Genomic DNA, 27,436 nt, shown 5'->3' with positions numbered 1-27,436 from the left:
ACTTTCAAAATCTGGAGTTCACATTCCAGAAAATAAAAAAGGGAATTTAGAACTAGTTAAAATATAAAGTAAAAAAAGAAAAGTAAGAATAAGCTTACAACATAAATTATTCCAAGTTTCAGGTGAGCTATCTAAAGGATTATTTCCATCATCCCTTTTTCTTATTTGGGGTTTCATCCCCCAAATGATAACACATTTGAAGAAAATGCCATTTTCAGCTAAAAACAACAGCAACAACAACAAAAAACCCCCACTCTGTATCAAAAGCATATATGTAGGCCTATTTTTTTTAAACTTGATTTTCTAGAGAAGTTTTAAGTTCACAGCAAAATTAAGCTGAAAGTGCAAAGATTATCCATATACTCCATGACTCCACTTATGCATAGTTTTCTGATGATCAGCACTAATCACTTGAAGAATGCATTGTTACCAAATATAAACCTCTACTGATGCATCATAATTACCCAAAGTCCATAGTTTACACTAGGGTTTCCTCTTGGTATTGTACATTCTATATGGATTTGAACAAGTGTATAATGATATAAATCTATAGTTTTAATATTATATAAAGTATTTTCACTGTCCTAAAAGTATAACTCCATCTATTTTGCTCTTCTCTCCCCCACTCAACCCCTGATGACCACAAATATTTTTGCCCTTTCCAGAATGTCATATGGTTGGTATCATATATTATGTAGCCTTTTCAGATTGGCTTCTTACATGTAGTAATATGGGTTTAAGCTTCCTCCATGTCTTTTCAAGGCTTGATAACTTCTTTCTTTATAGCACTGAGTAATATTTCATTGTCTGGATGTACCATAGTTTATTTATCCATGCACCTACTGAAAGACTATCGGTTGTTTCTAAGTTTTGGAAATTATAAGTAAAGCTGTTACAAAAATCTGTGTGTAAGTGTTTGTGTGCACATAAGTTTTCAACTTTTTTCGGTAAAAACTGAGTGTGATTGCTGGATCATACGTTAATAGTATGTTTCGTTTTGTGAGAAACTACCAAACTGTTTTCTAAAGTTGCTGCACCATTTTGCATTCCCATGTTGTCCATGTTTTGGGTTTTCATTATTCTTAATAGGTATGTATGTAGACCTATTTTTTAGAGGAGTTTTTCTTCTTTCTACTTCAAAATTAACTAGTGGATCCTTTCCTAGATCAATGAAGGTAAAATTCTTAGAAATCTAAGAATAACGTGAATTACAAAGATCTTTCAGTAATTTTTTTTTTATTTCTACTTAATACAAAATTAAGTAATTATCTGAAACTACCCTTCCATGTTTCTCAGTTCTTTGTCCCTGAACTTATTTTCCTCCTTAATTTCTCTTGCTCTCATTATTTTTAATTCTTTCAATTGTATGACCCAAACTGAAAATGCCACGTGTCTTAAGAGGGGCACAAATACAAGAGTGTCTATAATTAAGGTCTGTGGGAAGTAGCTGGGCACAGCTCTTCTTCTTTGAGATCAATCTTCACATTAAATCTACACGACATCTGACAATGATGACATGGACAAACACACAATACAGAGTACAGCTGACATGTAGAATTGTGCACCTGAAACTCATACAATTTTGGTAACCAATAAAGTCAATAAAAAGAAAAAAAGAATTTGACATTTTCCATTTGTGTTTGGTCTAGTAAGAGATACTTAGTAGACATTATAGTGACAAGATATAGTCTAAAGATGACCATGTACTTACTTTATTGGCTCATCAGAAAGCACATTACTTCTCTTAGGAACTGGAATTCCTTGTACTTTGTACCATAGTCCCTTAGTGACAATCTGATCCAGTTCCTCTGTTCCTAATGAATGAGGCATTTTCTCGGGACATGTTGCCTGGTATGCCCCAGAGCTGCTGCTGGGATTGTGTGAGCATCCCCAAACCTTGAGAATGCCCCCACTAAATAAAACTCCAGTCAAGTTCTCATGGCAGTGGGGAGAGAACGAAAGAAACTGGAAATGAGTACCCTTCTGGGGCAAGGGAGGGGATAAACAGTTGTATCAGGTGTCTTTAAGAGTATAATTTTACTTAAAAAGAACACAGAATAAATGGGATCTATAGACTTAACCTGAACAGTTAGGATATTTAAAAGTTTTTTTTTTGTCTAACTAAGGAAACAGATCATTTAAGTAATCAACGGTATTCATAAAGTGCGTTAAGTTCTTTCCAGGTTAATTCAAATTAACCAAAAACAATAAAATTACACCAAGTTCCTTTCCTTTGTTTGCACATATTTGAGGCACTTCCATATTTAGCGGCAATTTTTCTTTTTAAAAGTAATTCAGATAAAATAGTCTTGAGAGTGTTTGAGACAGGTTTTCTTTCTCCTCCACCTTTCAGTCTTTATCTTTTTTCTTTTCCACCTTTTGTAAGCAATATTCCCTCAGCAGATACTCCAGTTATAGTCACAGCAATTCAGAGAAGGTCCACACTTTGGAAAACTCACATCTCTGACTAAAGAAAAATCCAGTTACGGAGTCCTTTCCAGTGATCACTTCCAGCCACAACTTATATTTACTGTATTTTTATACAAATGGAAATTATCTTTCATCATTTGCTCTGTTACAGAGGAAACAGGTTCTTTGGCAGTGTCACAGGAAAAGAATTTCAGGGACACTCAGCAGGAGGAGTTCTAAGCAATAGCTGCAAGAGAGCTGGCAAGATGGAGGGTAGCAGCCGCTCTGAGGTCCTTGCTAAGCTTTATGGAAGCTTAACACATTTTCTTGTGTTTGGGAAAGAGCAGGCTTTCTTTCAAATTATCTAATCTCTTTATTGGATTTCCCAGGGCCTGTGCCCTTCCCCATATATCATCTTTTCTCCCAGATTGTCCAGGCTTTGCCATCCCCTACTTATGGTCACTGTTTTGGCTCCTATGTGCAGGCAGTTAGCAAAGGATTCCCAGCACCATCTTGACGTCTACCATGGGCATGTACTCTGTGAAAGAAATTCCCCCGAGGTTTTCTCCCTTCCCTTTTAATCTACAGAAGATGCAGGTTACCCCCTAAGGTGGCTGTAAAGCTCTCTTTCCTGCCTGCTTGATTAGGCAGGATGTTTTGCTCTGTTTGGTAGAGTGATGCTGGTTACTCCCCTTCGCCCCAGTTACCAGTCCCTTCCTCCCTTCTCTGTTGTTAATTATCTAGCGAACTGCCTACTCAAACAGTTGGAGGTTGTTGTTTTTTTTTAATTTTTATTTTCATAGCAGTATTAATTTGCCCATACTTAATAAATTTGTCCACATTTCTATATGTAAAATCAAGTCTGAGCGAGCCCCAAATGCATTTCCAAAGCATTCATTTTCCCAACCTGCAGCTTCTTGCTGCTGCAATGAGTAGAAATGTAAATAGCCACGAAATAAAATGTGTCCAATAACAAGATAGTCCATGGAAAGTTTTCTCTAGTCATAATGTTTTTACTGCTCATCCTTTAAAGGGCTTACTTTCTGTGCTTAGACCAGGGAAATGAGCCAAGGGTAAGGGTGATCACCTACTTTGCTCTTATCAGTTCTTTTGATGTTGGCCCTTATTTCTTAGCTCCAAAAATAATTGCAGCTCAAAGTGGCAACATATTTATCACTATAGCAGAAAAAAACCTAACAAACAATAATCAAACAGATTCATTTATACATACATACATAGTTATGTATAGATATATGTGGAGAGAGACAGAGAAGGAGCTAGAGAGAGCTTTATATTTTCACATTCTCTTCTAACTTCTTCTGATTCCGTGAACCAGATGAATTCTTATAAGTCCATATAAATATAACATTAATAATAATAGATAACAAGTACTGAGGATATAAAACATGTAAACTTCATATAAATTTGATGGTATAACTATGAGAGGTACGAGAGAAAAAGACAACCAACAATGAATCAAATGTTTTGACAATATCTAAGCGGTTGTTGTGGAAGTTTATAATACAGTGATACCTCGGATAACGAAGATAATTCATTATGGAATCACATTCGTTAGCCGAAATCTTCATTAGTTGAAACGTGATTTCCTGTAGGGTTCTATAGAAAATCACTTACCTCGTTCTGGATGCTGCCCATGGAGCATGCACCCTGCTGACACTGGTATGAGAATAGTTTCTCTCTGTGGCACTCTGGGAGCCGCTCTCCAGAAGGTCAAAATGATGGCCCTCTCTCACCTTCTGATACACATCGTCATCAAATCCAAAGCAGCTTATGTTATTAGGTATCTCATTTCTGTCTTGAATGTAAACAACCCAACTGGGTTGGTGGATCTGCCCTATGTGATAAGGTCAGCTCATTTCTTTGTCACACACATACAGATGGAAATGGTAAGCTCCTGGAATGGCCTGACTGTTCATGTTTGCTGCTTTATGTTAGTGCACGCATCCACTAAAACTTTTGTTAGCGGAGTCCAAAAAACAGTGAAAAAAATCTTCATTAGCCAAAAAAATTGTTAACAGGGTCACTCATTAGTCGAGATATCACTGTATATGCATTTTGCTTAAAAAAAAAAAAGATTTCAGTCACTCTTGGTCCATTGTAAATATGGCCAACATAATATTGGGCCTAGTATGAAGAAGCCACCATTAGATATTATCAGTATATGCAAAATTAGAGAAGGATAGAACAGTGATTCAGTTACCAGTTAGGTTTTCTCCCACTTCCCTTTACTTCATCCTGTATGTACACAGAGATGAGTAAGAGACTTTAACATAGAATACTTTGATAGATTTAATTGGCTCAATGAAACTGCCATTAGTCTTTACCTTCTTGGATATTGGTGATTTTCTAATGGAAATAAATTTAAATTATAATAATTAACATACATAATCATCAATTCTTATAATATCCTACATCTCTATTTCATAGACTAAAAGGCTTTTGAATATACCTAAGCTTGTTTAAACAGTAAAATGATACCTTAAATTAGGTGTTTCCTGAGATGAAGAGACCGAGAAGCCCTGACTCAATACCTGCGTCTTTTTCATTTTCATGCAGTGTTAGTCCTTATGATGTGACAAAGTCATGTTAGTAGCCAGAGGCCAATGTCAGCAAGGATCTGGGGTGTAAATATTTCTATCCCATGCTCTTCCTACTTGTATTGCTATGTTTGTTAGTGGGAATATGAATAATGAAACTGAACTTTTACTCTGCAAATTGATTCCACCATGTGACTCAGGTCAAGTACATTTACCTTAAATCTCTTCATTTGTAAAATGGACAAAATAAAATCATTTTCCTAACTGTTTTTTGTAGAAATTATGTAAGATGGGTTAACTCATTGACTGACATATCATAAGCTTTTAATAAAAGTTATCATTATAATCATTACCATTATTCTCTTGACTGATGATCATAGAGATATTTTTTAGTTTTGTAATTGGGCTATTCTCTTATGATCTAATCCTGTAAGGGCAAGCCTAAAGACAGAGTAATTTATATTGCTCTGTCTCCACTGTCATTTGATATATTGCTCATACTTTGTGATTTTAGCATGAGTTTAAATCAATATCTACCTCCTAATTATATTTAATGTGTCTGCTTTGAAAATGTAATTACAGCAAAGACAATATACCAGGATACTGATTGCAAGATTGTTTATAATAGATAAAAAGCTACAATTAACAAATGATATAAATGATCATCAATAGAAAATTAAAGAAACTGTGGTTCATTCTCACAACCGAACAAAATATAATGTTTAAGAAGAATGAGGATACTTGATATACTTTGACATGGAAAAAACCATGAAATAGTTAATAAAAAGTGTTTTAGAGAAGAGTATTATACTGGAATGCTATTGATATTTTAAATTAAATCTATTGAGATGCATTATATATAGAATGTGCATACATATATACTTTATCATATGAGATTAGTATATCATGTATTGATTATCTCTGAAATGTAAGAATGTAGAGTTCATAGTCTACATTCTTTATATTGCATAGTCTATTGTATTATTTGTCCTGCATTTTTGTATGGGCAGTGCTTTAGAAGTTGTAGCTCAAAACTCATTATCCTTACCTCCACATATAAAAAGAAATAATTCTTATAAATGTAATCCACCCCTCTTTGGGTTTCAAGATGCCTCTATTTCTTATTTTGTTTCTTTCTATAAAGAGCTAACTTATCATATCCTCAAGAGAAAAAATAATGTAACAGAAAAGATAGGATACAAAACAAGAGAAAAATGTATGTATAGGCTATAGACAAGATTTCACAAAGGCAAACAGAAATTGATAATTACACCTAAAAAAATTTCTAAGCTTCAGTGGTTGTTTTAATTTCTTATAAAGGTCCACATGGAAGAATAAAACTAGTCAATCCACACTATCTATCTCATGTGCTATGGACAACAGCTACTAAACAAGCAGCAAATAAAAATACAGAATGTCTAGTGCCTCTTTTTAAAAATTTCAACTCTCTTTACTTCCCAATTTTAAGTTGAACTCAACTTTGCTGAAAGGCTTCATGAATTAGTACAACAAAAGAAATCAGATATACAGTTTTTTTAAATTTGTATATTTACTATTATTTGTACATTAATTTCTTAAATAAAAAGTTTTTCATTATGAATGTGATTACATGACAGTTCACAATAATTTAATTATGATTAAAAAAGATTTAAGGAAAATATTTATTCAAATAGTGTAAGATAGCCAGTATAATTAATTTGCCTTATTACTTTCTAAATATTTCTATATTACATAGGTTTAGGGTGTTTTCAGTTTTATATTGTTGTCATCATATCATTATTTTGGCTCCTGTATCCTGCATATTAAAATAATTAATGTGATTTAATAACTCTATTATATTCTATCATGTTTATATATTATGCTATATTTTACCATTACACAGTTCAGTTGCTTTATATTTTTTACTATCATAAGTAAGAATATTATAAAAATCTTTATGTGTAAAGTCTCTTTTAAAAAATTAAAAGGATTTTATTTCAAATAATATCCAAGAAATGATTAAAGTATGTGCATTATTTAAAGATATTATGTTTCCAAATTGTTTTCAAAAATGATTTTTAAGTATATTTTATTAATTATGCTATTACAGTTGTCCCAATATTCCCCCTTTGCCTTCCTCCACCCGGTAACCCCATTCCCTCCAGGAACCTCCCCCCCCTTAGTTCATGCCCATGGGTCATTCATATAAGTTCTTTGGCTATACCATTTCCTATACTGTTCTTAACATCACCCTATTTTGTACCTACCAATTTTACTTCTTAATCCCTACACCTTTCCCCACATCCCCCACCTTTCCAACTGATAATCCTCCTAATGATCTAAATATCTATTATTTTGTTCCTGTTCTGCTTGTTTGCTTAGTTTGTTTTTATATTCAATCTTTGGTAATCATGAATTTATTGCCATTTTAATGTTCATAGTTTTGATCCTCTTCTTTTTCTTATATAATTGCCTGTAACATTTCTTATAATAATGGCTTGATGATGAACTCCTTTAGTTTTACCTTGTCTGGGAAGCACTTTATCTTCCCTTCCATTCTAAATGATAGCTTTGCTGGATAGAGTAATCTAGATTGTAGGTCCTTGCTTTTCATCACTTTGAATACATTTTGCCAGTCCCTTCTAGCTTGCAAAGTTTCTTTTGAGAAAACAACCGATAGTTTTTTGGGTACTCCTTTTTAGGCAACTCTCTGCTCTTCTCTTGTGGCTTTTAAGATTCTCTCTTTATCTTTAACCTTTGGCATTTTAATTATGTGTCTTGGTATGGTCCTCTTTTGGTCCAACTTGTTTGCGACCCTGTGATTTCTGTACTTGTATGTCTATTTCCTTTAAATTAGGAATGCTGATTTCTTTTATTATTTTCTCAAATAAGTTTTAAATTTCTTGCTCTTTCTTTTTCTTCTCCTTCTGACACCACTATGAATCAGATATTGGTGTGTTTAAAGTTGCCAGGGGCTCCTTAGCCTATCACTTTTTTGAATTCTTTTATCTTCTTGATGTTCTGATTGAATGCTTTTTTATTCCTTATATTCCAAATCATTGATTTGATTCTTGGTTCATCCTCTTTACTGTTGGTTCCCTGTAGATTTTTCTTTATTTCACTTAATATAACATTCATTTCTGCCTGGGTCTTTTTTATGCTGCTGAAGTGCCCAATGATTTCCCTGAGCATCCTGATAACCAGTGTTTTGAACTCTGCATTTGATGGGTTGCTTATCTTAATTTTGTTTAGTTCTTTTTTCTGGAATTTTGTTCTGTTTTTTCTTGTTTGTTTTTCTTTTCTTTGTCTCCTCATTATGGCAGCCATCCTGTAATTATCTCTGTGTATTAGGTAAAGCTCCCTTAGTAACATGGCCTATTATAGAAAAGCACACTTGTAAGTTGCATGGGTCAGAACCTTAGGGCGGGGCAATGCATGACACTGCTGTTTTGTTGCTCTGTGTAGGGGAGGGCTTGGAGAGGGGAAAATGCCACTGTTCAGCCTCTTGAGTTTGTCCTGGGAAGAAACTGTCTCCTGGCACTTGCCCTGTAGCCCTCCACTTCAATTTCTCCCTGTGTGCCACTGATGCCCTTCCAGTTGTTTCCCTGGGTCTGAATCCCAAAGAGGGTGAGTCTGCATAAGTCCTTAATCTATTGAAGGCCATTTAAGAAGAATCTCCTGAGAATCCTGCAGTTTCTTCTGCTGACCCAACCCCCACTTGTTTTAATAGCTAGAAGTTATGGGGACTTATCTTCCTGGTGCTGGATCCCTGTGGGCTGGGTGAGCTGGTCTGGGGCTGGGATCCTTCACTCCTGAGGTATCACTTCTGATTTTTATCTACCATACATGGATGTGGGACTTTCCATTTTCCATCTCCATGCCTCTCTGTGCCACTACACATATCCATGCCTCTACACACCTCTACACCTCTCTGAGAATCTCCATGTCTCTTTCCCTTCTACCCATCTGTATAAATGTGGCTTCTTTAAATCATTTGTTGTCGGACTCCCATACAGCTTGATTTTCTGACAATTCTGGGTGGTATTTATTTTGCAGTCTAGTTGTAATTTTTGCTGCAGTTGTACAGAGAGATGAGGTATGTTTACTTATGTATTTATTCAAAAGTGATTTTTTTTCCTGTTTAATCAACATGGATGAGGTTGCCTCTTTCTGTATATGAGTAGGTTTTTCTTTCCTGTTTCACAATGACTAAATCTTCAATGTAATTACTTCATCTTGTAAAACCTGCCCTTGACCAAAAGTTTTGCATCATGTCCTTACATTTTTTTCAACTGGGAAACTCTCTCATCAGATTCCTTAATAGGAATTGCTTGGGATGCTGCTGGCACTTGTGCCTAGTTAGATCCCATTTCTATTCCATGTGTCCTTCAAGAAGCCTCTGCATTTTCAAGGACATGAATTATGTTTGTTATTTTTTTTTATTCTTTCTTCCATAACTAGATGTACCCACTGTGTATTATTTACCTCATTTTTTATTCTATCCTTCTCAGAAAGCTGAAATTATAGAACTTTTACTTTATCCTTAGGTTAGTACTTTTATTTCCATAATAGATGTGGAGCAATGACAGTTTGTTATTTGAGAATCTTTTAGAACAGAAGGCAATTTTCTCAACCTAATAAGATACATCTAAAACCAAATTCCCAACTACTGTCATTCTTGTTGGTGGAAGACTGAAAGCCTTCTCCTTGGAAGACGGGGAGCAAAATAAGGATGTGCGCTTTTACCATGTTTACTTACAAGTGCACCAAAAGTGTTAGCCATAGCAATTAGGCAAGAAAATACATTTAAAAAATCCATATTGGAAAGAAAAGAATAAAATTATCTCCATAAATAGATACCATGATCATGTGATAGAAAATCCTAAGAAAGCTGCAAAAGAATTATTAGAACTAATAAAGATTTCAATAAAGCAGCGATATACAAATGCAGTTCATGAAAATAAAGTGCACTTTTCTACACTAGCAATGAACAATCTGAAATGAAAATTAAGAAAACAATTCCATTTACAATAGCGTTAAAAATTATTAAATAGTAATAATTTTAACAAAGAAGTATAAAACTTGTACATTGAAAACTATAATGTATTGTTTAAAGAAACCAACAAAACGAAATAAATAGGAAGACATCCTGTGTTGATGCATATGTATTAGAGTACTTAATATTGTTAAGAAGAAAATGCTCCCTAAATTGACCTACTGGTTCTGTGCAGTCTCTTTAATAACCTCAGCTAGATTTTTGAAAAAATTGGCAAGCTGATCCTAAAATTTTATGAAATCTCAAGGGATACACAGTAGTCAAAACAATCTTAAAATTAAGAGAGCAAATTTGGTGGATTCATACTTTTTAATTTCAAAACTTAATACAAACCTACAGGACTCTGTGGTACTAACATAGGATCTACATATAGAAAAATGGAATAGAATTGGGAGTTCAGGAATAAAACTATATACCCATAATCAATTGATTTTTGACATGTATTCTAAGATCATTCATTGTGGAGGGAATAATCTTTTCAATGTTGGTGCCAGTAGAAATAGGTATACAGCTGCAAAAGAATGAAATTCACATTACATACAAAAATTAACTCGAAGTGTAAGATCTAAAACTATAAAACTCAGAAGAAAACATGTGTAAATATTTGTGACCTTGAATTAGGTAATGCTGTCTTAGATATTATACCAAAATCACAAGCATCCAAGGAGCAATAAAAAAAATTGTACTTTTATAAAATTAAGAACTTTGTTCTTCAAAAGATGCAATCAATAAAATAAAAATATAATGTACAGAAAGGGAAAAATTATAATTTTATTATAAATTTAAAAAATGCTCATAAATCATGAATATGAGTCAAAAATATTATAAAGGTCCCCACTGAAAGAATCTGGGGCAACTTGAGCATAACAATAATAAAAATTCAACAGTTAATTATAACTTTGAACAAAATAGGAACCCATAAATTTCTATGAATATACATGTATAAATGAATGGATCAGTAATAAACAGGGAAGATAAGAAATATTTATCAATAAAATTCCAATTAATAAAGAAATGAAAGGATTAGTAATCATCAATGTTTGCTAAATTTAATAGGTAAAAATAATTGAGGGATGAGATATTTACATTATCATAAGTGCTTTCTAACAGATTACAGATTTATAGTAAATAAAAAATAATTTACAGTGGAAAATCCTTGCAGAAATCACCTAAGCATATGACCAAAGTTCAATTTATCAATCTTAGGACAAAATGATATTATATGCCTCCTGGTATTGGAAGTGAGAATGGCACAGCATTGTGGTATTCCTGAAAAGAAGAAAAAAAAGCATAATCCAAATTAAATCATGAGAAAATGTTAGAAACACTCAAATTTCAGAACATTATATAAAATTATTATTTTATTATTACAACTATTAACTATTCTCTTAAATAATGTCAAGTTCAAGAAAGAAAAACTGAGGATCTTTTTCATATTAACAAAGACTAACTAAACATGAAAAATTAGTGCAACATGTGATCTGAACTAGATGCTGTGCTGAGGGAGACAAAGACAAAATACAGTACTGGGACAATTGGCAAAATTTAAATATGTACTGTGGATTAGATGAACATTATAAACAATGTTCAAGTTCTTGATTTCTATAGGTATTTAGGTGTAAAAATATGCCTCCAAATGCCTCTCAAGTGATTTGGAAAAAAAATGTTTACACATGTATGTAGTTACAAGTATAATACTTAAAGACCTGTGTGAGTATGTGGGCATGTGCTCATGCGTGTGAAGAGATAAATAAATGAGGCAAATTTTAACAGTTGCTAAATCTGGATTAAAAGTAGCAGGGCATTTATTGTACTATTCTTGAAAGTATTTTGTAAGTTTGAAATCATTAAATTAAAAATTTACAAACAAAATTTTAATAATTTATAGAGAAATAAATAAAGTCAATGTGCCAAAATATGAATGGTAATTTCCACTGGTACCAGGACTGTAGGTAATTTTTATTTGCTTCCTTCTCTCTTATTTTACCCATATCCCATATTAAAAATATGTTGTAGATAACCACCTGAAAAAGTAGTGGGCACTGGAACACATAAATCCCTTCTGAGCTCTGTATCAACATACTTTTAGCTTAACTCTTATAATAAAATATAGCATTGCCAGATATATTTAAATTTTTCTTTTATTTTTTATTTATTTCTATTTTTTATTTTTATTTTTCTTTTATTTTTTATTTATTTCTATTTTTTATTTTTATTTTGTATTGATCTAGGTGTCATTACTGCAATGTCTCAGAAACTCAGCCTTTGGTGGAAACATTTTTGCTAACTTACAAGAAGCATGAATTATAGCTTTGTTTTCTTGAGGGAACAAAATCCTTAATTTATTTATAGATTGACAACTAAGGATAGAAGATGTTAACAGCCACAAGGATTTCAGAGGCAAACAGTACTTGAACTGAGGTTATCTATTCTTCCATGTCAGTTCACCCCCCGCTATCCATGTTTCTTCCACTAAAAAAAACAAGCCTGTTCCCTGTGCTAGCAGATGTGCAAGGTAAATACACAACTCTCTTCCTTGGTTCCACATAGAAAGGTCAGAGCCCATGTGCCCAACTTTGAGTCTCACTGTTCAACAGACACTTCCACTTTGTGCTTTTCTGTTTTGATCTTAGGAAAAGGTGTTCTATAAATGTGCCATATCATCATTAAATACCAACTTTCTCTTCCTATGTTTTGATCACTGACATTTAAATGGTTCCTAATTAGGATTTGCTTAAAATACCACTGGCTGAATTTCTAGCAGAACATATTTTGGAGCTGGCAAATATTGACAATGTTTTAGAGATGTTTAGCAAATGCCCACAAAATAGGGAAAACATCATTTCTTTTGTAGCCATTTTGACAATGCAATTATTTTTCTGATAATTTGGTGGTATTGGACTAAAAGTCCTAGCTCATCTAGGGCCAGAATTGGTAAAGATAAAATAAAATAAAAACTTATTTTTGGTTCAAAATATTTGCAATTGCTTTTTTTTTTTTTATCAAAGAAATATGAAAGGCTACAAAATGGCCAGTTCTGACTTCAGAATTAATTACCTTAGGCAAAATATGATTCTGGCTACAGTGGAGAAAAGATTATCAATCCTAAAGTAGAAATTGACTTTTCCAGTGTTATTAATAAAAAGATTTGCTTTGTTGCTGGTCTCTAGCAATGAGGCATCATTTCATTTTCCTGTGAAGCAGGGGACTTTATTAGTAAAGATCTATTTACTGGTGGTGGTAGTGGTTGCTCTTTTTAAGACAGTTAACATTTACTACATTAATACTCTGCAGTCTTCTTTCAATCCCAAAAGTTGTCAAGGAGTGAAATTTCTCTCATTGTATCATGCGTTTGGAAGAAAGTATTGATGTGCATGTGTGCATGTGTGTGTGTGTGTGTGTGCACGCGCACTGAAGAGATGCAAGAGGGAAATTAGAAATGACTTCATACTTCATAAAATGGAATTTATCTACAGTAACTATATGGGTGTCTTTGCTCTCTGAACCCTATTGTATCTAATACCCCCATTTCAAAGGAAAGCTACAGGTACACATCAAGCTGTAGAAACTCAGAAGTTAGATATATTGATGTGAATAAATGAAAAAAAAAAAAAACGAGTTAGCACAAAGAAGAGAGCCAACAGTCCACTTCTCAGAATAGTGGCAATATTCTTTTCTTCTCTCAATGCCTCTTTGGTGTCTCCAGTTTTAAATAAAGGACTGTGCTGATCAGATCACAAAAATGAATCTGTCCAACTGGCACTGAGATGTCTTAGCTGCCAGGCCAGAGGAAAGATAAGATGGTTGTGGCAGGTGATAAGTAGACTTGACTGCTTAATGTCATGATACTCACCTGGAAAATAGAAGCCTACCGTGACTGAACTAATAACCCAGGAAAGAAATAATTCTGGAGGAAAAACAACGTTTATATTTTAAGTCTTTATATATAGCTTTCTCAGATTCGGTCATCCATCTCCTTGGCATAGTTGAAGTGCAGTCCATTTCCATTTTGTAATGTGGTATCTATTTTAAGCAACAAAAAAGAAATTACTGTTTATCCAGCATTCATTGTGTGACATGTATCTACTTGTCATGAGACCTGCATTATCTCATGGTGAGAAGCAAAATAATGGTCCTGCAAAGATGTCCTTGTCCTGTCCTATCACCAGAACTTGTGCATATATTTACTTTCATGGTAAAATGAATTTTGCCGATGTGATTAAGATCAAGGACATTGAAATGAAGAGATTATCTTGGATTATCTGGGTGGGTCCATTCTAGTGCTGAGTCTATATAAGTACAAAATTTTGTCTGGTTGGTTAGAAAGCCAGAGATACAAACCCATGGGAAGGACTCCATCTCTCTTTGTTGGATTTAAAGATGGACAGAGGAGGCTGTGAGCCAACAAATGAGGTTGGACTTTAGAAACTTGAAAAAGCAAGGAAATAGATCTTGCCTCTCTGCCAATATCTGGATTTTAGCCCAGCGAAATTTGTGTCAGCATAGTCAACTGTAAAGTAATAAATTTATATTGTTTAAGCCACCATATTAATTTATTACAGCAATCATTAAAAAATGAATATACTCATGAAATTCCCAACACTTTATTTCAACTGTGTAGCATTTTTTCCATTTCACAGATATATAAACTGAAGTAAAGAACAATTTATATAAGTTGCCAAGGGTAACATAAGTAGCCAATTGCAAAACCAAAATTAATACATAGGCTTGGTGTTCCTCCATCCTTTAAGAATGATTAGTTCTTCATGTGTAATACATAATTAGGTATCATTGCATTTTAATGATTATATTAACTAAATAAAATAATCCAAATATAAGTAGAATAAGATTGTACCATTTCTATTGCTCAAAGTGATCAAAACAATACTTGAGAGAAATATCTGGGATAGTAAATGTTCATAGTGGAAAAGGCTATTCTAACATATTAATCAAAGTTTTTAATTAAAGAATAAAGACTAAGATAGATATACTTGAAAAGACAAACAGTAACTAGTGTTGGAGAGGATGTGGAGGAGTTGGAATCCTTATACCTTGCTGGTGGGAACATAAAAGGTGCTCTAGAAAACTCTGGGGATCCCACTAAAGTTAAACATAAAATTACCACATGACAAAGCAATGCTATTCATAGATATATATATCCAGGAGAACAATAACAAAAAAATATGTCCACACAAAAACTTGTATATACATGTTCATTGTAACATTACTTATAATAGCCAGGAAGTGCAAAATCCCCCAAATATTTATCAACTGATGAATTGATAAGCAAATCATAATATATCTATATACTGGAATATTATTCAGCCATAAAAAATAGAGTACCAGTTTGTTCTACAATGTGGATGACCTCGAATACATTATGATAAGCTGAAAAAACCAGACACAAAATACCACGTATTATGATTCTATTTATATAAAATATCTAAGAAAGGCAAACCTGTAGAGACAGAATACCCATTAGTGGTTGCCAGGAGGTGGAAGGAGGGGTACTGGGAAGTAACTGCCCATGGGTACAGGGTTTTCCCTCAGGGGATGGTTGAAATATTCTGAAATTAAAGTGTTGATGGTAGCACACATTCTAGATATACTAAAAATCAGTAAAAAGGTATAAATGATATGGCATGGGAATTATACCTCAGTTAAGGGGGAAACAAATGGAAGGAATGCTTTTAGAAAACCAAGCATGAAAATACGGAACCAGGGAGCTCAATATTGTATAAGCTGTTTTCCAGTGATACCTGCCCCTGCAGTTTGAACAAGTTGTAGTCATGTTGATATTTGATATCCTCTCACTAAGGATATAATAAAGGCCATTCTGAATTAAATTTGGATAATCACCATGTCAATAAAGTGGTTTTTAAAATGTACTTATGATTTCTAAATATCAGCATATAATTACAAGATTAGACACAAATTGATTTAAGCTAAATAAATAAATGCAAATGCATTCACATTTAAGGTTAATACTTTGTCCTTCTCTGAAACTTTCTTGACTTAATATTCTATTGATTTGCTGTGTCAGGGTTTACTAGCACAGTATAGAAAGCCTTTGATTTCTAAAATGTTCCTGTTTATTCCAGGTAATCTGCATGCACTATATCACATGAAATTGTAATTGAGTCATATGTTCTATAGTGTACAATGTAGCCTGGTATTGTTCTCTCTGCTCACCTAACAACATCTCAATTGATTATACTCATTCATTGTTAACTAGCTCCTTTTTAAAGGGTATGGCCAAAGTTTTTATAGCATTCTTAGCAAATAAAATGATGGAATATAAAGAAACTTAAAGGACTCTGAAGTGTCTACGTTATTCCCAGAGCTGCTATTCAGTACTTAAGTATAAAATCAGTCTACTTTTGGATGCTGGACCCTCCCATTAAAAACAGGGGGAAACCTGCCAACCTGCTAAGTGCACATGTATCATCAGCAAAAGGGAAACCCACAAGAATAACAACACAGTCCAGGCCAGAAGCTTTGTAAATACTAAAGCTTTTTGGAGAGCATGTTTGAGAAAAAAATCTCCTTTTTCTTCCACAGTTTAAAAAAATACACACACACACACACACACACACATATATATATATATATATAAATATGATACATAAGGACTTTAAATGCAATCCTTAGCAATCCCTCATTTGTCTTTCATGATTGCAAGACTACTTGTGAGTTTAGAGTTTGACAACACATAAAGGTTGGTTAGTTTCATTTTAATTTTGAGGTCACTGATCATATTCCACAAGATTTGCTTGTTCCCTAGTCTTCAAAACACAGATTCCAGATTTTTCATTTGGTACCTACATGTCTTTCTGGAGCTGTAATGGATACCTTTTGTTCCAGATGGAAAGCTATATGAAAAATACACGAAGACCTGGAACTCTAATTCTTATTGAAGTGCTGGGTCTGACATTAATAATTTAAGAGATGGGTTGATTTCCATTTTGAAAGACAATTAATCAAATGTGAGTGTGGGTCTGTAAGAGGTACTTCTGGAAGAGAAAAAGTACAAAAGGCATGGATGATTGAGTTCACCTGGCTATATATGCTGGCTTTGGCGGTCATTCTCCGTGTAACACTCCTTGTGTGTATACTCCTTACCCACCCCGTCCTGTGACCCAGAACTTCTTTGGGGCTACATTAGTGATTGCCTCAACCAGTCTCCTTGCCCTCTAGTTTCCAGCTGGAGTCCACCAGTGCGAGGCATGACGGGCATTGAAAGAACAAAGGACATTGATGTCGTATTCCTTAGACTCAGCCTCCAGCTCCCATTGCCCCAGAGCAGAGAGTGACTGTGGCTCTGAACTGTTTCTGAAAGACCCGGGTTGTGCTGACCTGTTCTACATCTTCAGCTCCACGTAATTCTCAGATTATAGAGATTAAGATAAAGAGGGTGAAAGGGACTGATCACAAAAAGACATAAAGTTATGTTAAGGAATTTAAATGTTTTCTGAAGATATAGGGGATCACTAAAGGATTTTGAATGAAAAAGTGGTAAGATTTAGGTTTGAAAAAGACAATAATAATAGCAATGAAAAGAAGGGATTAGAAGGAGAGCCTGTAAAAAGAAAGGTCACCTAGGACTCCATTCAAATAAATCTGGCAAACAACCAGGGCCTCCACCAAGGCAGCAGTACTGACAAGGGGCAAACTGGAGAGGTATTGTAGGAATGTGCCTGTGTCTAACGGCACTCACCTGACTTACCAACTGAAGTAGATGTTTGACTGTACACTGTTTTCATTGATAAAACAGGGTTTTCATAGCAAATATTTAATACTATTAAAGTAACAACAAAATTTATAATACTAATAATTTTTGGTAACAAGTTGCAAATAAGTTTATGGTTTGTACAATAAGGATCATTGTTTCCAAAAGAGAACTGTTTTATAATAGTACCAACAGTCGTTTTTCATCTTCACCATAACTTTTCCAGAATAAGTGCTAACTCTTTATTTTAAATTACATTAGTATTCATTGTAAAAAAAAAAAAAAACCGAGTAACAAAGGGTAAAGAGCAAAAAGTTTCCTTTCATACTACTCCCCTCTCCCAGATAAACACTGTTAAAAATTGGGCATTTATCTTTCTGTTCTTTTTTTCTTTTGTGTGGATGGTTATATACACATACACAAACATATACAGGTTTTTAAATGTTTGTAAATGTCATATTCTACATGCATTTTTGAATTACTTTTATGTTGAACAATTCCTATCAGAACTTCTCCTTTAAATAAAAAGAAAATATTACTTTTACTCCTGCATACTAGCTCATATAGAGATGTATCTCAATTTATCTAAATCTATCTCCTTTGATGTACATTTAGATCGTTTTTCCTTTAATTTTACCATTATAACCAAAGCTGCAATGATTATATGTTCACGCACAGAAAGGGCACCTCTGTTATTGAATATGAAAAGAGATGCACTTTTTAAAATTGTAATAGATACTGCCAATTGCTTTCCCAATGCACTGTGCCAACTTATAGACACCCCAATCCATGATACATGAGAATGCTATTTTGTTGCATACTGGTCAACACTAGAGACTGCCACTCAACTAGGTTTTCATAATTCAGTAAGAAAAAAAGCATATCATTATTATTTCTTTTTGCATTGCTTTGATTACTAATGAGGTTGAGCAGCTTGTCTTATGCATATTAGTCATTTTTCCTCTGCATATTTTCTGATTATATCAACTGTCTTTTTTTCTATTGACTTGTGAAGTTAAAAAATAATGAAATATGTAAGAAAAATTCTTTGATCTAAATGAAAAATAATGTGTAATAATATGAAAAAGAACTTTCTACAGCTCCACGTGTAAAATTATTGTTTTGTAAATTCTTCTAAACACCATCATTAGCTTTTGAAGTAGATGCAAGTGCTTATTCAGCAGATTTGTTTCTTGTTTTCACATGTCCAGGGACATCCCCCCAGCCTGACAGATTATTTGTGCAATTCAGCATTAATCATTTACTTTCTTGAAAACCGCAAATGTAGTACTTAGTTTTTATTTTACATGTTTTCCTTTTTTTTAAGCTCATTCATGCTTAAATATATTTTTCAAGAAGACAAAAAACAAATATTTTTGAGTCACACTACAAAACGACTCTAATAAGAAATTTCAGACTGCCTTCCATAAACTGTGGCTAAACTACTTAGCCTCTAGTTTCTGTACATGTTCTATATACAAGTCATCTATAATTTTCCATATTTTCCACTGATGCTACTAATGGGTTGTCTGGACACCTTGTGCATCTTGGAAGCAGCCATGCAGGCCCCAGCACAGCTGGCTGTAGCATCAAGTAACTGGCAGAAGCAGCAGAATTGAGTACTTTTTCCCAGCATCAGTTAAAACCAAAAAGATATACCTCACTTGAGCTTTTCCTGTCAACACACACTTTGTTTTATGATCAATACTTGAAAGAAAAATGTTTTATTAATTCTGGAAAAATCTGGGGTCACAAAGACAGGTTATCACTGGTCTTAAGATTTAATGACTGTTAAAGTAAGAATTCTATGACATTTACTGCACATGCATCTCAACAATGTTAGAGGAGACCATGACAGAAGCTAGAAGTTTTAAGTGGAAGAATAATAAATTTCTTCTGGCTTATTTTCATGCAACTACTAATGGTAACTTACTATTTTTTAAAAAATGTGATGACTGCAAAATGGAAGAGAATGCTGGTAGGGGGAAGAAATGAACTAGGACCATTACATGCAAAATACGATATATGATTTTCCTTGCTCATAGCCAGTATGCTATACCACTTAGTGAAGCAAATTAAAAAAAAATAATAATAATGCTTTTTCTCATCCTTTGAAGCCAAAAATCGCTTAAACCCAAAATCTTTGAATAACTAACATATGTCTGAAACATATTGGTTCATGGAGGCATCATTGCTTTTTCCCCAAGTTCTGTAGGCAAAGGCAGTGTCCTTTACAGTGTCTAAATAATGACAGTTTATTGGCCATTGTTCTGGTGCTAGAAGCCATCACTCCACGCAACAAGCTGACAGATACACGATGTATTTATTTGAACTACTGTTCTCTCCATGAAGTTGGAGGGAAAGATTGAGTGGCCTGGGGCACGTGGGTTAAATGTAGGATATCAGGGGTCTCTGGTAGCTTGTCATTTAAGATATTAATTTGGTTCATTTGTCTTCTCTCCAAAGATTATGAACCTGACAATAACCTAAAATGGCACAAAGACTGACTCTTTTTTAATTTTATTATTTTTTATGTTGCCCCAAAGGTCCCCGCCTTGTTAAAGTTTTTAAAAAATCTTTATTGCATTTTTTTCCATCACCATTTAGTCCCCTTCGACCCCCTTCACCCAGCAATCACCACACTGTTGTCCATGTCCATGAGTCCTTTTTCCTCTTTGCTCAGGCCCTGCACTCTCTAACCTCCCCTCCACCAGCTGTCCTCTGTTCTCCATCTATGAGTCTGTTTGTATTTTGCTTGTTAGTTCAGTTTGTTCATTAGATTACACATATGAGTGAAATCATATGGTATTTGTCTTTCTCTGACTGGCTTATTTCCCTTAGCATAATGTTCTCCAGGTTCATCCATACTGTCACAGAGTATAAAATTTTTTTCTTTTTTTTATGGCTGAGTAGTATTCCACTGTGTAAATGCCCCCTAGTTGTTTTGTTCCCTCATCTATTGATGGGCACTTGGGCTGCTTCTTAAGTGGAGGTGCCTCCAACACCCTAGGCTCAGTTGGAAACTGCTCTGTCTAGCAGAGGTTTCATGACCACGGCGGAACAAATCTATCCAGGACACTATATTATGTCTGGGGGGAAGGAAGGTGGCTGCTCTCTCTAGGGGAGAACAGCAATCAGACCTCTGTCCCTCATGCCTTTTTTTGAGGAGGATACACACAGGAAATACAAGGTCAAAATTCATGAATTATCAATAACTTCTAGGTATTTGGATTACAGTTGACAGTAACAGATTACAAGTACCAGTACAGAGGACACAGTGACCAGTCTGTGTCAGGGTCTAGTAAACATCCTGACACCACACTGGCATTTGGTGCAAGGTTTCATACATTTCTTGCTAGAGATTGTTTATATTACATTAAGAGATAAGAAAAGCAGAACAAGTTCTAAAGCATAATAAGCATTCTTTAAATCCAATTCCCACAGAAACCCTCTGAGTGGCTTTCAGTTATGTCTCCCATGCAACCTTATGTTGAGACTTAAAGACAAGCACAGCCGGGATGCTGGCGGCAGGTCATGCTCAGGCCGGGGCTACAATTCCCTAAACCACAAGGAGCAGTTCCCCAGATGCTTCCATATCTTGGCAATTGTAAATAATGCTGCAATGAACATTGGGGTGCTAATGTTCTTTCAAATTAGTGTTTTGGGTTCATTCAGATATATTCCCAGAAGTGAGATTGCTGAGTAGAAAGGCAGATCCTTTTTTAATTTTTTGAGGTAGCTCCATACTGCTCTCCACAGTGGCTGCACTAATCTGTATTCCCACCAACAGTGCAAAAGGGTTCCCCTTTCTCCACATCCTCGCCAGCGCTTGTTTGTTGATATACTGATGATAGCCATTCTGACAGGTGTGAGATGGTATCTCATTGTGGTTTTGATGATCACTTTTCTGATTATTAGTGACATTGAGCATCTTTCCATCTGTCTATTGGCCATCTGTGTGCCCTTTCTGAAGAAGTGTCTATTCAGTTCCTTTGCCCACTTCTAATTGGGTTGTTTGATTTTTTTGGTGTTGAATTTTGTAAGTCTTTTAAAAAATAAATTTTGGATATTAACCCCTTATCAGATGTATCAGTAAACATGTTCTCTGATTCTGTGGGTTGTCTTTTTATTTTGTTGCTGGTTTCCTTTGTTGTGCAAAACATTTTTAGTTTGATATAGTTCCCATTTGCTTATTTTTTTGTTTGTTTCCCTTGCTTAGGGAGCTACATCGATAAAAAGTGTTCTAAATTTTACTGCCTGTGTTTTCTTCTAGGATTTTTATGATTTTGGGTCTAACATTTAAATCTTTGATCTATTTTGCCCCTTTTTTTAAATTTTATTTTTTGATTTTCAATTACAGTTGTTCCATTTTCCCCCCATTGCTTCCCCCCCACCCAGCCCACCCCTTCTCCTACAATCATATCCCTCCCCGTTGTCCATGTCCATGAGTCCTCCATACATGTTCCTTGACTAAACCCTCTTTCTGAGGTGATTCTTTCCTTCAGCATTCCCTTTTAGTGTATAAGCTCACCCATCTCCTCACAGTCTAATAGTAAGATCCAACTATGAGCTTTGATGTGGAAGTGACCTAAACTGGTCTTTGGGGCTGCTTTAGCCAGACATATTCAGGATGACTTGGCATTGATAATGGCATTCTCCATGGGGTCCAGCTCAGCTGTTTGCATCCTCTATGGGAAATTGGGGTAAAAATCTCATCTTGTCCTTAAGAATTGTTTTGTCTTCCTTCCTTAAAGACTGCATGACTAAAGTTCATTGGTCAAAAATAAAACACAAATATTTTGTGTCTCTTGGTAAAAAAATTCTTGCTAACCACCAACAACCTCAATACCTTACAGAGATAGAATAATTATGCAATTCATTAAATGAATAAACTTTACATATTATCAATGGTCAATAGTCCAGATTCCTTAATAAGGTGTTAAGTTCTTTATGCTCTGGCTCTGCCTTGTACTCTTCAATGCAGTGGACACTAACCTTCTATGGCTATTTTAGCACTTGAAAGGTGGCAGGTTCAAACTGTTATGTGCTATAAATGTAACATGCACTGGATTTTGGAGACAATAATTTTAAAGGTAAAATATCATGTGAATTGTTGTGGATATGAATTGTAAGTTGAAATGATATTTTTAACTATTGGCTTAGTTAAATTTTATTATAAAATTTCACTTGTTTCTTTTTATTTGTTTAAATCTAACTACTAGACAATGTAAAGTTACACATGTAGCTAACGGTTTATTTCTGTTGGATACTGCTAGTCTATATTTTGCCTCTCAACCTGAAGCTTTATTCTTTTTATTGTCCTGGCTACAGATTTTTGCTCCAGCACTTTGCAAATAGAGCATTCTGAGTGCAGCATGCTGCCTGCACAACCATGCTCCACAAATGTCCATCCTCTCCAGCTTCTGTCCCATGACACCTGAGATAACAAATATAATTATGACATTCAATAGATTAATAACTAAAAGGCATAATGTATGTGTCACTATTCTGCAAAGTCATTTCTGTTCCCCAAGACAATAAACTGTGCTAATTGAATTCCTTATGCCTATAGTTAGTAGTGGATTTATGATATGTAATTTTTATTTACATGTGTCTGTTTACTTGCTGACAAACTCCTTTAGGTCTGGGATCATGATATATATTTAATGCAGTACATAGTTTTCAATGAATATTTCATGAATTGAATCAAACCTTCCATATTCTGTTAATTTTAATTAATTAGTGTTAGCACATATTATGTCAACATTACATTAAAACAAAATAATATTGAGAAGCTATTGATACTAAAGTAATTGAAATAATTAAAACAATTTAGAAACTGAAAATGAATATGGTTATCAATAACTACCTAATCATGAACATACTTGCTTTTACATAAAAGCAAAATAACGACGTAAAAGCAAAAAGTAAACAAACAAAAAAAAAACTTTTCTAAAAGTTATAATTGCTAACAATTATTGAGTACTTAATATGTGTGTGGCACCATGTGAAATATTCTATATATGCCATTTCATTCAGTTTTCATAACATATTATCATGCTAGTTTTAGAGATGAGAAAACCTAGAGGTTAAGTGACTGTTCGAAGTCACCCATAAAATAGGTTCAGTCTGGGATTGGACATAGGCACTCTCACTTCAGAGCCCTTGAACTTCACAAACTTTTGGAGGTAAGTTATAATATGTGTGGCCCAGAAGGTTTAAAGATCACTATAATGGAATATTTTACAACATCCACATAAAAAGATCTATTTTTCTTCACCTGAGCTCGATTCTTTGTCCTCAGACTGGCTGAGAGGTTTACAAGCATCACAAGCATCTTTTGTAACGAGGAAGAAAAACACAGAGAGCAATCTTAGAGTGTACTCTCTATCAGAACATCAGGTCAGAATAGAAATGGACTGGCAGAAAGAAAATGGGGAAGCTATCTTTAAAAACAGCAGACAAATCTCATAAGACAGCTCTCTGCTTTGCCTTGAACTGAAAATCTAAAACCACTGTTTAGAATTTTTATCTTCTTCACTCCCCCATGCTATTTTTGGTCTGTTATCTATTGTTCCTGGATTATTGAATACCTTCCTCACCAAGCTCTCTTTTCTTCCTTTTCCAAAGCAACCTGAAAGACATTGTCAGATTAATATTTCAAAAAACTGTTTCACATAAGTCAATTGTTTAGCTCAGAAGTCCTTAAAGGTTCTTTACTGTCTAGAATGTAGGTCAAGGTCTACATGACCCTTCTGGCTTCCATAATTATCACATTTTACAATATTCCACTGTACTCACATCTCCCTCTATATACATATATATTTGTACTTATATCCTCTGCTCTGAGGATACTAATATAAGCATCCCCCAAACCTGTCACCCATATTCATATGGTTCTGCTTTATTCATACTATTCTTCCAGCCTAATATGTACTCCACACTGCTCCTCATTTATACAAACTTATTTCTTTTTATAGTTGCAGTTCAAGTCCCACTATTTGCCTCATCATTTCTGACAAAACATAAATATTTTCTGCTCTGTACCTAAACACGGGGCACTCCAATGGTTATTATATTGACATTGTCTTGTGCTACACTCCATATAAATACACTTTCTCTTCTCAAAATCGACAGCTTTTTTAAACAAAGGTTATTGACTACCGCTATATATTATTGTATAATACCTGATATAGATCAGTATGAATAATTAGAGCTTAGTACATCTTTATTCTATTAATAAAAACCATTAGTAATTAGTTATTTCTCAAATGATCGGTTATAGAATGCATTCATCTATTACAAGATTGTGATATTTGGTCTTTACACTGGAGTGAATATCATAAGAGTCATAAATTGGGTGTTCAACAACAGCATACATGACAGATCTTTGTGAAAAAATACTGAACTAGAAGAAACTTATTGAGGGATGAGGAGAGAACTAATTACTTCTCATGCATTTTTTTTTTCTAGTCATTTAAACTATTTACAGTGGCTCTTATTTCATCAGCTTAATTTTTAGTATTCTAATTTAATAGGGAATATTTTTGAGTAGTTCCTGATGCCATAATTAGATGAAGCATGGGATTCTCAAGACTAACATCTAGAACTAAAAACTAAAATTTAAATATCATTTCTACCTACCTTAATATTGTTCAAATAAAATATGAGACACCGGCACAGAGCTTCGTTTTAAATAACTATAAATGTAGAAAAGGCAAATAGTTTTGTATTCACCCACTTATTCCCAAGGAGTTGGCTACCATGACACTCCAGTTTCATTGCTGAATTCACACTCATCAGGGAAATGCTCTCAACAATTTTTAAAATATTAAATTGAGTAAATGCATATTGATGTATTTATTCACTTCTGTTCACAGAATATAATGGCTATGGATCACATAAGAATCTATGGAAGCTTAGATTCCACCTGAAATGAATAAAAATGCTAATGGCAATAATAATGATCATTTCAGAAGTGAAGATAAAGGAAGAAAAGAAAGATTTGTGTCCAAGAGACAATATCAAAGGAATGAGAACAGTTACTTAAGGGAATTGTATTGTTATTTTTAAAACATAAAAACAAAATGCTGAATATGGCTGTCTTTTTTAAATTGTTAAAATATGTAATATTGTCTATTAGAAAAATTAGGGACAGGAATCATTCATTCAGAATATTACTTCTGAGGCTAAATTCCATGGTTAAAAAGTTAAAAATCTTCCCTAAGCCAAATAGAATAGTTTTCTGTTTCATTTTAAAAAAAGAATATTAATTAAATATGAAATAATTTTCAGACTTGTTATTTACTAAAAACTAAAACAGGACAGAGCACAAATTAATTGAAGAAAAGTCAATTTTTACTAAATATTTTTCAAGTCTACCTTTTCTATTAGAAGCCAATTGATAATGAACAATCTGAAGAATTTCATGAGGTTAAAATAAAGAAGAAATCTGAGTCTTTGAAACTAGGAGCAATCTCATTTTCTGAAATTTGATACAGAATGTGATGATTAAGTTTGCTTCAATGCCAAGCAAATTCATGGAGGATGCCAAAATTTCATTAACCATGTTCTTGTCCTCTTGGTACACATTGATAGCAAAATGGCAAGGACACATTTTACTTTCTATGCTCTGTAAGATAAGCATAAGTAAGATTATAAGGCTACTCTATAAGAAAGATGTTCTGTGTACCCAACTAGCTGAACTACAGAAGGATAAAGTCAAAATCACTAAAATAATTAATGCTGTTCTTACTATATGTTTATGGATTACTTGCTCTTCACCCAAACTTAATTGCACCTGGTCTAAAATCAGTCCACAATACTATAATATTACTATTTTAGTGGTCTTTTACCACCTTAATAGTATTGTAGCAGTGCCAGCTACTGCCTTCTCTTGAGCAAAGGAAGAATTTATTTTGCTTGACATTTGCTCTCCCACTGGTCTATAGTGTTAAAAAGATAAATTGGTGATAAAGAGATAATAGAATTCAGAATGCTTTCAGTAGAGATGTGATTTTTCTAAACCAAAGTGAAAGCTTTATAGTTTTGTCATTTAAAAAAAAAACAATGAAAAGATGTTAGTATAATATAATGAAGAAAACAGAACTTCTGAAAAGGACATAAAACTAAAAATTAGCAAATACAAATATTTATATTAGAAAAATCCAAACTAATATTTTTTATAGTTTTATATTAGTTCAAATCTGCATTTCAGGAGTGAGAGAAAAAAGTTTGTTTTTTTTTCATATGTCAAAGAAAATAAAATAGCAAAATAGCCTAGAGACTATAACTAAATATACATAGAAGCAAATATATAGATACTGGCAAGATTGGAAGGAAAATCTGAAGCAATTAAAGATATGGCCTTGCATTATAAAATATATGAATCCAACTCCAACTTCCCTCGCCGGAAACCCTCCTGACATCTACCTCTGCCTTCCCTCCTCCCATGCACAATTAAGCATAGATTATATAAATGATGGGTGCCTACCTCTAACCTGTCACTCTATAGATGCGTTTTTGAGCAACTTCTACAACTTATGTGGCCATAGATAAACAAATGATTTCAGCCTCTAAAACTGATGTCTACATATTTGTGCACCCCAAATTATCCTCTCACTTAGGAATCACGTGAGTTTCACAGGATCTCCTTTCCTATCATTATCTGTCTTCCTGCACCAGGCTTTTCCCAAACCTTTTCAG

General features: G+C 34.0%; 1 long non-coding RNA gene across 1 annotated transcript in view; it reads right to left on the bottom strand.

The window, feature by feature from the left end:
- Positions 1-13,865: 13,865 nt before the first annotated feature.
- LOC150005866 (uncharacterized) overlaps positions 13,866-27,436 on the bottom strand; it is a 50,579-nt gene continuing 37,008 nt past the window's right edge. Inside the window, exon 3 of the long non-coding RNA XR_016511901.1 lies at positions 13,866-14,025. This is a non-coding gene — a long non-coding RNA (uncharacterized LOC150005866). The remainder of the gene's footprint in view (positions 14,026-27,436) is intronic.

Source organism: Furipterus horrens, unplaced genomic scaffold (genome assembly GCF_987537825.1).
Source record: "Furipterus horrens unplaced genomic scaffold, mFurHor1.1.pri manual_scaffold_6, whole genome shotgun sequence".
Lineage (NCBI taxonomy): Eukaryota > Metazoa > Chordata > Mammalia > Chiroptera > Furipteridae > Furipterus > Furipterus horrens.
The sequence above is the reverse complement of the archived record's forward strand: the minus strand, read 5'-3'. Positions and strand labels throughout refer to the sequence as shown.